This window comes from Abrus precatorius, unplaced genomic scaffold, assembly GCF_003935025.1.
Source record: "Abrus precatorius isolate BTA unplaced genomic scaffold, Abrus_2018 Scaffold1, whole genome shotgun sequence".
NCBI classification, from domain to species: Eukaryota; Viridiplantae; Streptophyta; class Magnoliopsida; order Fabales; family Fabaceae; genus Abrus; species Abrus precatorius.
Genome location: NW_020874291.1, coordinates 3,166,703 through 3,178,606, shown reverse-complemented (window position 1 = coordinate 3,178,606; position 11,904 = coordinate 3,166,703).

Genomic DNA, 11,904 nt, shown 5'->3' with positions numbered 1-11,904 from the left:
AAACTTTGAAGAAAATCTTGTTTTTCTTCTAAAATAAGATCAGGAGTAGTAGCTTTATTGTAATAGAGTTTGGAGGAATTTTTCCAATTGTTGATAGGATTGATAGCTAAGACAGAATCAGTTTCAGAACAATTTCCTGAATCAATTTTGGAAATGGCATTAACAGTCTTGGTAAGAGATCTAGTCCTAGGTTTGGCACTAGATTCTTCATAAGCTTGAGGAGTATCTGGGACAGTAGTTAGAAGACTAGTAATTTTACTGAGTATCTCATTTTGGTTGTCCTCATTTGCTCTGGTTTTTTCTTTTTGCCTAAGTTCTAAGATTTTATGCTTAGCTTTGGTACTAATCTTGAAAGGTTTAAACAAGGGTTTTTCAAGTTGAGGTTGAGAAGATGACGAAGCCATTTCTTCGACCTTTGGTTTGACAGGATTAACAGAGACCTTTTCTCCTAAAATCTGGAGGTATTTATTGGTATAATTGGCTTGTTCCATGAGGCCTTGGATGTCATTGGGAGTGATGGCCTCATCAGGGTTCTTGGTTTTGAGAGGAGTAGCAGTAACAGAATTACTGCTTTTGTCTTTCAAGTTTGGTAGTTGATATTGAGTTGTGGGTGACAGATCACTTTGAACGATTTGTCCATCTTTAATCTGTCAAGATATAACATTAGCAGAGGAAGTACTAATAACGTTCTCTTGCCATGGGTAATCAATATTATTATGAATGGTATAAGCATATATATATGTAAAAGAGTATACATTTTCAAAAAAATTGAACTTCAACATCCAATTAAACAAAATAACAAGCCTCAACGACATTTTTATACAACACCAAAAATTTACATAAATTTACACATTTACATCAGATAATTCTGCAGGTAAGTCAAAATACAAGTGTTCAAAACATAAATTACATGAAGAATTTGTAACGCAACAGTCTAGGACTAATACTAAAATCTAGACTAACAACACCATTAACACTACAATCTCTTAACATGCCAACTTTGATAACTCTCAGCCAGACCGTCCAACTTGAGAAGTAGATACATTGTCTGTCACTTCTGCTTACGTACCAATGTACGATCATTGCAACACACATATCAACACAAGACAAAAATGCAAGGGTGAGCTTATATAATTAACAATCATAATATAGAATATGAATAGGTAAAATGTCTTAAAAAGCTTATATATATTTCACACCATTTAGCACAACAACTTCAATAAATTGATGTAGCATGTTCAGCCCATTCCTAACTCAACTAATGCAAATGCAGCGATTCAGTTCCATCTGATTTCGTAGCCTAAGTAATCCAGAACAACTGTTATCCAATCTGAGTGCGACACATCCCGATATCTGGATCCAGACACAGCACAGCTAAGCATCTTAATCAGCTCTAGAATGATGATGATGAATGTAATGCATCACAGTGAAATCAACTAAATAAGGCATAGTTAAATTTATTTTTAGTCTCGACAATACAACAATGCATATAATTTCAACCAGCTTTAACATCACAGCCAAATTTGTATATTTTAATAGCCTCGACAACACAACTTTATGCATTTATACAATAAAATGAAGCAACTCACAGTATCAATTAAGCATTTCCAAACTAATTAAACAGCGCACAACTTTAAATAAAACTTTTCAACATACTTTAACATTCTCAATATATATATCACCATATTTTGACATATCATGTCTCCGTATAGCATTTTAAGTGCTCATTAAACAACGGAGAAATCTATTCTAGGTTTTAATCTAGAATTTACCATTCTACTACTTATTCTCGATTATAACAGCCTTAAGTTCACAAACAACTCTGTATTTATTAGACGAATAAGCCAGCTCAAATAAGCTCCCCCTTACCTAAAATGAGTTTTCCTCATATCAAACTCCTAGTGAGTCTCGAATGGTTAGATCACGCGTTTGGGGTATGAAATACATCTTGAACGGTTCAAATATACTCATAACATCATGGTATAAATCTCTTGAAAAAAAGAAAGAAAGAAAGTGAGTAAAGACCGAAAATTGAGCTCTGAGAACTCACCTAGATCATGATAAGATAGATGATCTCACTTTGTTTGGGAAGGAATTTGGCATCGAGAAAGTTTTCTCTAAGAATAAGAAGTGAGGAAATAGAGAGAAAATGAGAGAGAAAAGTTGTCTGGTGAGAAATGAGGTTTCTGGGCGCTAAGGCCCTCTTAAATACTCTTCTAGTCTGTGCGCTCTCGCTTGAGCGAGATAATCTTCACTTGAGTGAGATCTGCTCTCGCGTGGGCAAGAAAATAAGATAGTGGAACCTTTTAGATTTCTGCTATTCTCGCTTGAAAAAGAAACACCTCGCTTGAGCGAGTTGAATCTCGCCTAGGCGAGCAACATTCTTGCTTGAGCAAGATTGGGTCCAGAGAGCTACTCATCTTTCCTGTAACTCCTCACTTGAGTGAGATCACCTCTCGCCTGAGCAAGATCCTTTCTCGCCTGGGTGAGGGAACAACTAGGGTGATCCTATCTGTTCTCGCTTGAGTGAGAACACTCCAGAATGCCTAATTCTGCACAACAACTTCTCGCTTGAGCGACACACCCTACACCCAAAACTCTCAATCTCTTTCTCTCAGATGAGATTATATTGGTTCACAATCAACTCTCTAGCTTATCTCATGTATAACATACTTAACAACTAATTTCTAACCCATTCTGCACATCACACTCAACAACAGCACAATACAACATTCGAGAATATATTGCTCATTATCCGACAATCGTACAACTTTTACATTCACATTCCAACATATGAGTAATTCATACACTTTAAGCATACACAACACAATTCAAATGGAATAATGAATACACGTAAATACACTGATCTAATAATTCTCCCCTTGAAAATAAATTTTCATCCTCAAAAATTTACTCTTGAGAGAAAAGATGGCAGTACTATTCTCTCATTCGATCCTCTAATTCTCACTTGATATCACCAGTAACTGGATCCCAAACGATTTTCACTAGTCGAATTGACTTGCCTATGAGTTCCTTAACTTTAGTGTCTTTAATACGTGCATCTAGAAGCTCAATCGATAAGTCATCTCGTATTTGTACAACATTTAGTTCGATCACATGAGTTGGATCCAGAATGTACTTTCTCAACTGTGATACATGAAAAACATTGTGCAATCTTGCAAACTGAGGTGGTAATGCTAGTTTATAAGCCACTAGTCCTCTACGATGTAGTATGTGATAGGTCCGATGAACTTAGGTGTTAACTTCTTTGCCTTTAGAGCTCGTCCCACACCAGTGGTTCGTGATACTTTCAAAAATACGTGGTCACCTACCTCAAACTCCAAAGGTCTCCAACACCGATCAGCATAAGACTTTTGATGGCTATGAGTCACCTTTAATCTTTTCTGCATAAGCTCAACTTGCTCCATCATTTTCTGAAGCATTTCTGGTCCAACCATCAAATGTACTCTATCTTGAAACCAACAAATTGGAGTTCGGCATCTTTTGTCATACAAAGCTTCAAAAAGTTTTATGCTGATGCTTGAATGATAGCTGTTATTGTAAGTAAATTCCACAAGAGGAAGTATGTTCTCCCAATCACCCTTCTAATCAATAACACAAGCACGCAGTAAATCTTCTAAAGTCTGAATAGTTCGTTCCGACTGACCATCAGTTTAAGGGTGATATGTTGAACTCAATCTCAGTTGGGTACCCAAAGCTTCTTGAAAACTTTACCAGAATTAAGAAGTGAAGCGAGGGTCCCTATTAGAGATGATGCTAGAAGGTACACCATGCAACTTAATAATCTCCCTGATATACAGCTTAGCAAATCTTTTCATGGCATAGGTCATGTTAACTGGCAGAAAAAGTGAGCACACTTATCGATCAACTATGACCCATACAGCATGATGGTTTCTCACTATTTTCGGTAATTGGGATACAAAATCTATGGTCACATAGTCCTATTTTCGCTCAGGAATCTCCATGGTTTACAATTCTCTAGGTGGACAATGGCGTTTTGCTTTTGCCTTTTGACAAGTCAAACAGGCTTTGACAAATCTGACTATTTCACCTCTCATACCCGGCCACCAAAACATCCACTTCAAATCTTGATACATTTTCGTCACTTCAGGGTAGAGATTTAAGCTGCCCTTATGTCCTTCCTCTAAAAATTTTCTCCTCACTCAACTCCGCTAGGGATACAAACTCGGTTTTGGTATTGGAGGATACCATCAGTACCTCGATTAAAGCCAATTGCACGATCTGTGCCCAAAAGAAATACAATTCGGCACAATCTAAGAAATCACAATTGTTTGTCCTTAATCTTTTGTAGGAATTCATTGGTCACCACAATCCTGTCACAACTGATCTTTCGAGGTAATATATCCATGTATAAGTTCAGGTTTTGAAATTGCTCTACTAAAAGAGATTCACTAACTCTCAGTGAAAAAGTCTAAACTACACTCCTACTCAAAGCATCTACTACTATATTAGCCTTGCTTGGATGATATTTAAGTTGAAACTCATAGTTTTTAAGAAATTTCATCCAACGCCTCTGCCTCATATTCAACTCTCTCTAATCAAACAAATATTTAAGGCTTTTATGATCACCGTACACATTAAATTGAGCCTCATACAGGTAATGCCTCCAAATCTTTAAAACAAAAACCACTATAGCTAACTCAAAGTCATGCGTGGGATAATTCTGCTCATGGGTTCTTAATTGGGCGATGCATACGCCACCACTCTCTTGTCTTGCATTAATACACATCCCAGCCCTTGATGCGATGCGTCATAGTACACCTCAAAAGGTCGATTGGTATTAGAAAGGATCAACACAGGAGAGGACGTTAACCTCTGCTTCAGCTCATTACAACTCCATTCACATTCCTTTGTCCAAATGAAGGGTTGATCTTGGCAAGTTAGTCACATTAAAGGTGAGGCAATCTTTGTGGCTGTATTGAACTTGCCAAGCCCACAAAGCTACGAATCTCTGTGGCTGTATTGAACCTTTCCCATTTCAATATCGACTCCACCTTTGAAGGATCACATTTGGACAATTTGGCACACAATTGTTCCTCTCTCAAAATTTTCAAAACAATCTTCAAATGTTCAACATATTCAACTTTTGAACTGGAATAGATAAGGATATCATTAATGAACACTAACACAAATCGATCTAGAAAAGGTCTAAAAATACAATTCATGTAGTCCATAAATATTGCTAGGGTATTGGTAACTCCAAAAGGCATTACCACATACTCATAATGCCCATACCAAGTACAGAAAATTGTCTTTGGAATGTCCTCGTCCTTAACTCAAATTTGATGATATCTAGACTTTAAATCAATGTTGGAGAATACCTTAGCACCTTTTAGCTGGTCGATCAGATCGTTAATCTGCAACAATGAATATTTATTCTTAATGGTTAACTTGTTCAACTGACGGTAATCCATGCAAAGTCTAGAACTTCTGTATTTCTTTTTCACTAGGAGAACCGGTGCTCTCCAAGGCAACACACTCGGCCTAATCATCTTTTTCTGTAATAAATCCTTAATTTGGCCTTTCAACTCCATCAACTCTCTTAGTGCCATCCTGTAAGGTACTATAGATACTAGCTCAGCCCTAGAAACTAAGTTTATGCCAAACTCTATCTCCCTGGACGAAGGTATTCCAGGAACATCATCAAGAAAAATTTCAGAAAAATCCTGCACAACCAGTATTGACTAAAGTTCCTGCTCCATCTCTACATCCATAACAACTAAAAGAACAAAGCATGAAGCCCCTTCACCAAGAGCTGCCTCCACTTGGCTTATAGGAATCATTTCCGGTAAGTCTTGTTGCTTAGGAAAAATTAAACATCGTTGGGTGCAATCGATTACAATCTGATTGGTAGTTAACCAATCCATGCCCAAAATTACATCCAAGCCTAACATAGGAATATTAATAAGATTAACCCTATACTCCCGTCCCTCAACTACTATAAGGCATCCAATACAGACTGTTAAAGTTGTTATCAAATTCAAAGTGGGTGTCACCACCACCAAATTACATCTTAAATCACTTACAGGCAATCCTAGGTATTTCACACAAGCATCTGCAAGAAAAGAGTGTGTGGTTCCAGAATCAAAAAGCACGGAAAGGGATGTACCTGCCACAATTCTTGTCCCCTGAACAAGGTCTGTAGCCTGAGCAACCTATATCCCAGAAGTAGTAATTACATGGGCCTAAGCTTTAGGCCTAGTCATCTATGGGGCCTTGACTGCTCTAGGTCTCACGGCATGTGAAGCGCTAGCTATGGATAATGCTGCTCTACTTCGAGAAGTAGGGCAATCCTTTGCAAGATGTCTCGACTGTTGGCATGAAAAATAGACCTTAGTGTCAGCCTGCTGGCATTGATTTAGATAGTGTAGTCCTCTACTCCTAAAGAATCTCATTGTCGTAAGGGCTGGAGCCCTAAAGATGGTGCACATGCTCCCCTAGGCTAAAGAGTAGAGTTGGCCGTTCCCACTAGTCTAGGAGCTGACGACGTCGCTCCCTTAGACTGGGAAGGTCAAAACTATTGTTGGCAATATGGTTTACTATAAAGGCACTTCCTGGCACTCTTATTTCCACCATAACTACTAGCTTGTCTGCTAAGCTTACCCTATTTCCCCAGCATCCTCTAAATTAAGGTTCTCAATGATGGTGGCTTGAATCCACCAAATCGATAAATTTTATAATCCTCAACGGAATTAAAGTTCTCTTAATATCCGTTCTCAGCCCATCAAAGAATTTCTGGCATCTCCATTCTTTAAATGTTGGATACGAATAAAATTAGTAGAGCTGCTCAAATTGAATAACATATTCATATACAGATGAATTCCCTTACACCAAACTTAGGAACACCCTCTCTCTTGCAGCACGAACGTGAGGTGGAAAGAACTTTTCCAAGAAGCTATTCTTAAATACCTCCCACGTAATGGCCTCACCTCGAGCCTCTAACATAGTATGGGTTCCCTGCCACCATATCTCCGCATATCCTACCAACATATATGCAGCGTAAACAACTTTTTTATCCTCACCACACCCCATGGTGAGAAATATTTTCTCAATCTCTTGGATCCAGAGCTCAATTGCGTTTGGTCCATCAATTCCAGTGAACTGAGGGGGTTCACTTTTCCTAAACTCTGACAACCCCTGATACTCAAGTGGCAGTATTGTTACGGCAGAAGCTGCAGTGGCTGCTTGACTTGCAGCTTACTACTGTTGGACCACATCTAAACTCTGCCGCACGGCAGCTGCCATGGTCTTCATAGCGTGAGCCATCTGGTTCACATCAGGTGGAGGAGGATTTGAAGCAGGTCTCCTAGGTGGCTTTGCCATCTTAAAATAAAACAAAGCCAACTTAGAATATTTATACAAAACTACATCTTAAATTAACTATTCAGCCATCCAGCTAATCTACTTCAACAAACACACTTACAACAAGATATATTTCATTACATGTCAACATAGCACATGCATAAGCTCAACATATACATCAAGTTAAAACAAACTTATCATAACATTTCAACTCATTCAGCACAGCATCATATTATCACTTACAATTAATATAAATAACAAAATACAACTTTCTTGACAATTTCTCACAGCTCCACTTGACAACATCTTGCTCAACCACCCAACCCACTATAGCTCACCCAAGTCTCATACGCCAAAATTTCTTACATCTATCATGCTAAAGAACAGAGGTGATCAAGCTCATTGTCCCACATAATTAGCTGATTAGAAAACTTTGGCTTATGATTCACAGTTACGACTCTCTGCTCAGAATACACAACCGAAGCCTAGTAACCTCACCCTGTAGGTTACCTAGACCATTGCTCTGATACCACTAAAATGTCATAATCCCTTTTTATAAATAATCAATGACATTTCCACATAATTAGCTGATTAGAAAACTTTGGCGTATGATTCACAGCTACGACTCTCTGCTCAAAATACACAACCGAAGCCTAGTAACCTCACCCTGTAGATTACCTAGACCATTGCTCTGATACCACTAAAATGTCACAATCCTTTTTTATAAATAATCAATGACATTTCCACAATAATTTTTCTAATTCATTTATTCATTTATGAGATTATATATATATATATATATATGTATGTATGTATGTATGTAAAAGAGTATAAATTTTCAAAAAAATTGAACTTCAACATCCAATTAAACAAAATAACAAGCCTCAAGGGCATTTTTATACAATACCAAAAATTTACACAAATTTACCCATTTACATTAGCTAATTCTATGGGGAAGTCAAAATACAAGTGGTCAAAACACAAATTACATTCCTCAAAGGATTTGTGACCTAACAGTCTAGGAACAATACTAAAATTTAGACTAACAACATCATTAACACTATGATCTCCCAACATGCCAATTCTAATGACTCTCAGCCAGACCGTCCAGCTTGAGAAGTAGATACATTTCCTATCACTTTTGCTCACATACCAATATACTATCATTGTAGCACACATGCTAACACAAGAAAAAAAACAAAAGGGTGAGCTTATATAATTAACAATCATAATATAAAATATGAATAAGTAAAATGTTTTAAACAAGTAATATATATTTCACAACATTCAGCACAACAGCTTCAATCAATTTATGCAACATGTTTAGCCCATTCCTAGCCCAACTAATGCAAATGCAGCGATTCAGTTCCATCTGGTTTCACAGCCTAAGTAATTCAAAGGAACTGTTATCTGGTCTAGGAGTGGCCCATCCCGATATCTGGATCCAGACACAGCACAACACAGTGGAACCTCTCAGATTCTGCTATTCTCGCTTGAGCGAAGAACACCTCACTTGAGCGAGTTGAATCTCGCCTGAGCGAGATTGGGTTTAGAGAGCTATCCATTTTTCCTGCGACTCCTCGCTTGAGTAAGTACCTCTCGCTTGAGCAAGATAACTTCTCGCTTGAGCGAGATCCCTTCTTGCCTGGGCGAAGGGACAGTTAGGGTGATCCTATTTGTTCTCACTTGAGCGAGACTAATCTCGCTTGAGCGAGAACACTCCAGAGTGCCTAATTTTACACGACAACTTCTCACTTGAGCGAGACACCCTGCACCCAAAACTCTTAATCCCTCTCTCTCGGATGAGATTATATTGGTTAACAATCATATTCCCTAGCTTATCTCATGTACAACATACTTAACAACTAATTTCTAACCCGTTCTCCACATCACACTCGACAACATCACAATACAGTATTCGAGAATATATTGCTCATTATCCGACAATCATACAACTTTTACATTCATATTTCAACATATGAGTAATTAATACACTTTAAGCATACAGAACACAATTCAAATAGAACAATGAATAATGTAAATACATCGATCTGATAGGGTATAGAGAGCTCCACATTCACCTCTGCCTTCTCACCTGAGCGAGACCATCTTACTTAGACAAGAGGGCAGTTGAGGCAATATTATCCCTCCTCACTTAAGCAAGACTCAATTCGTTTGAGCGAAAATACTCTAGAATGTCTGGTTTAGAAATCTTAGTCTCACTTATGCGAGACCCTTTACAACTTCCACCATTATAAATTATTTTTCAATTCAAAGGAAAAATAGCAATAACTAAAATAATTACGCAATATTAAAAAGAGAATATTACAAGATGAATCAATGATTTAGAATAAAAAATAATTTAGAATTTGGAAACAAGGGGTTATATATAATATCAACTTTCAATTTTTAAAATAAAGGATTATTTAGTAATAAAAGTTGCAAGATATTTTTAAAGATTAATGAGTAAATAAAATTTTTATAAGCTTTTAAATATAAAATTATTTATACTACAGATAAAGGAGGGAATTGCATGCCCTTTCTATTCTAAAGGCACCATAAATTTTATCTATAATCAAAGGTTATACTATGCTTATGTGAATTTAGAATAGATATTTATATTATACATAAAGTGATGTTTAAAATAAATTTTATACATATTTTTTGTGTTATTTTATATTTTATTTTATGTTTGTTTTGTATTATTATGCATTAATGTATTTGCATTAATATTAATATTTTTACATAAAATCCTAAAAATAATTCATATCGACTGACAATAATGTAAATACCTTTAAATAATTTTTGAAAATTTCATGTAAAGATTTTCTAATACTTAATAAAAGATTTTAAAATGTTATTGATTAATTGGTTCAGTTCTAATGAAAATGATATCTTTTTATACTTTATCTTTTTATACTTATTTAAAACTAGTTGTGTACTTACCAATTTGCTTGTTTCATTTGTATTGTAGATGATTAATTGATAACAAAAATAACATCAAATATCAATTAAATATAATGTTGAGGGGTTGAGTGACCGCTGCAAATGGATAAAAAATATCATTAAAAATAATAAATATCAATTTCATTTATCTTAAATTTTAGATTTAGGCATGCATATATAAAGATGGCAAAATATTTTAGTATATTGAACCTGTAATTTTGATCTATTTATATCTGTGCAGCATATGTGTTATTTGACGTATTTATTTTCTTCATACCCTTGAAAATGGAGAACGAAATGCTACATTTTTAGATTTGGGAGAGGAAGAAGATGATGTTAGTGACTTAGTGTAGAAAGTAACATTTGGCTATACACTTTATAGTAAAATATTTTTTTAATTAAAATATGTCAATTTAAACTAATTTGATGGCTGGTAGTTTTTCTTTAATAAAGGTATAAATAAAAAGGTCGTAGAGAAGCTTTAAAAAAGATAGACATAATTTTAAAGTTAAGAAAATTCTATTTGAAAAACATATACATCTTATGTTAGATCAGTTAACTCACCAAGTATTATGTTAGTTAGTCAATTAATAAACTTATGTAATAAATTGACTATATTATTTTAACATGATTGTGGTTGAAATTATTATAAAAAATAAGTAATTAAGTGATGGAGGAATTGATTTTTATTGGTATGAATTACTTCTATTTTCATATCATTTAATATTTTTATTAAATAATTTTATTTAAAATTTATTAGTAGAAAAATAAAATATTTATCATATAAATTATATTTTAATATTTTATATTAACTTAAAATTACAGTATTTCATATCTGAAGCACTCACACACAGACATACATATATATACTAGTTTGGTAATCTTTGCAATGCATAAATATTTTATTTAATATATATATATATATATATATAATAATTAAAAAACACAATTTTATAGTTTTATAGAAAATAATAATAATAAAATTAGTTAAAATAATAATTTATTCTAAACATTATTTTGACTTAATTCTATACCTACGAATAATATGTATAAAAATATAATAATTTAATTTAATTTTAAAAAATTAAAAAACATTAATTTTAAATTATAATTTAATATAGAATCTGTAAAATTTAAATTTTATTTAAAATTATTGTAGTGTAAAACATTTTAGAATTTAAACTAAAATAATCTAATTTCAAGAAATTGATCAAGTGAATATAACAGGATCTTACATATGAGTTGCAGATTGAATCCTTTAATTGTTTTAGAAAAATTGAAATAAAGCGTTCTAATAATAGGATAAGTCATTTATTTTTTAATTAAACTGATTTGTTTTTAATTCTATATTGTTATTAAATAAATAATTAATCAAAATAACTATAACCAATAAATATTATATATCAGTTACATTATCTAGGGGTGTTAAAATCAACTTGATTCATCTAGTCCGCCAATATTAAATTTTTGTTTTTAGTTATATATTGTTATTAAATAAATAATTAATCAAAATAACTATAGCAAATAAATACTATGGATTCACCAGCTTATTTAGCCTATCTTGTTTTAACTCACTAAAATGTGAGTCAATGATCAGGCCCAAAAATTATTTTT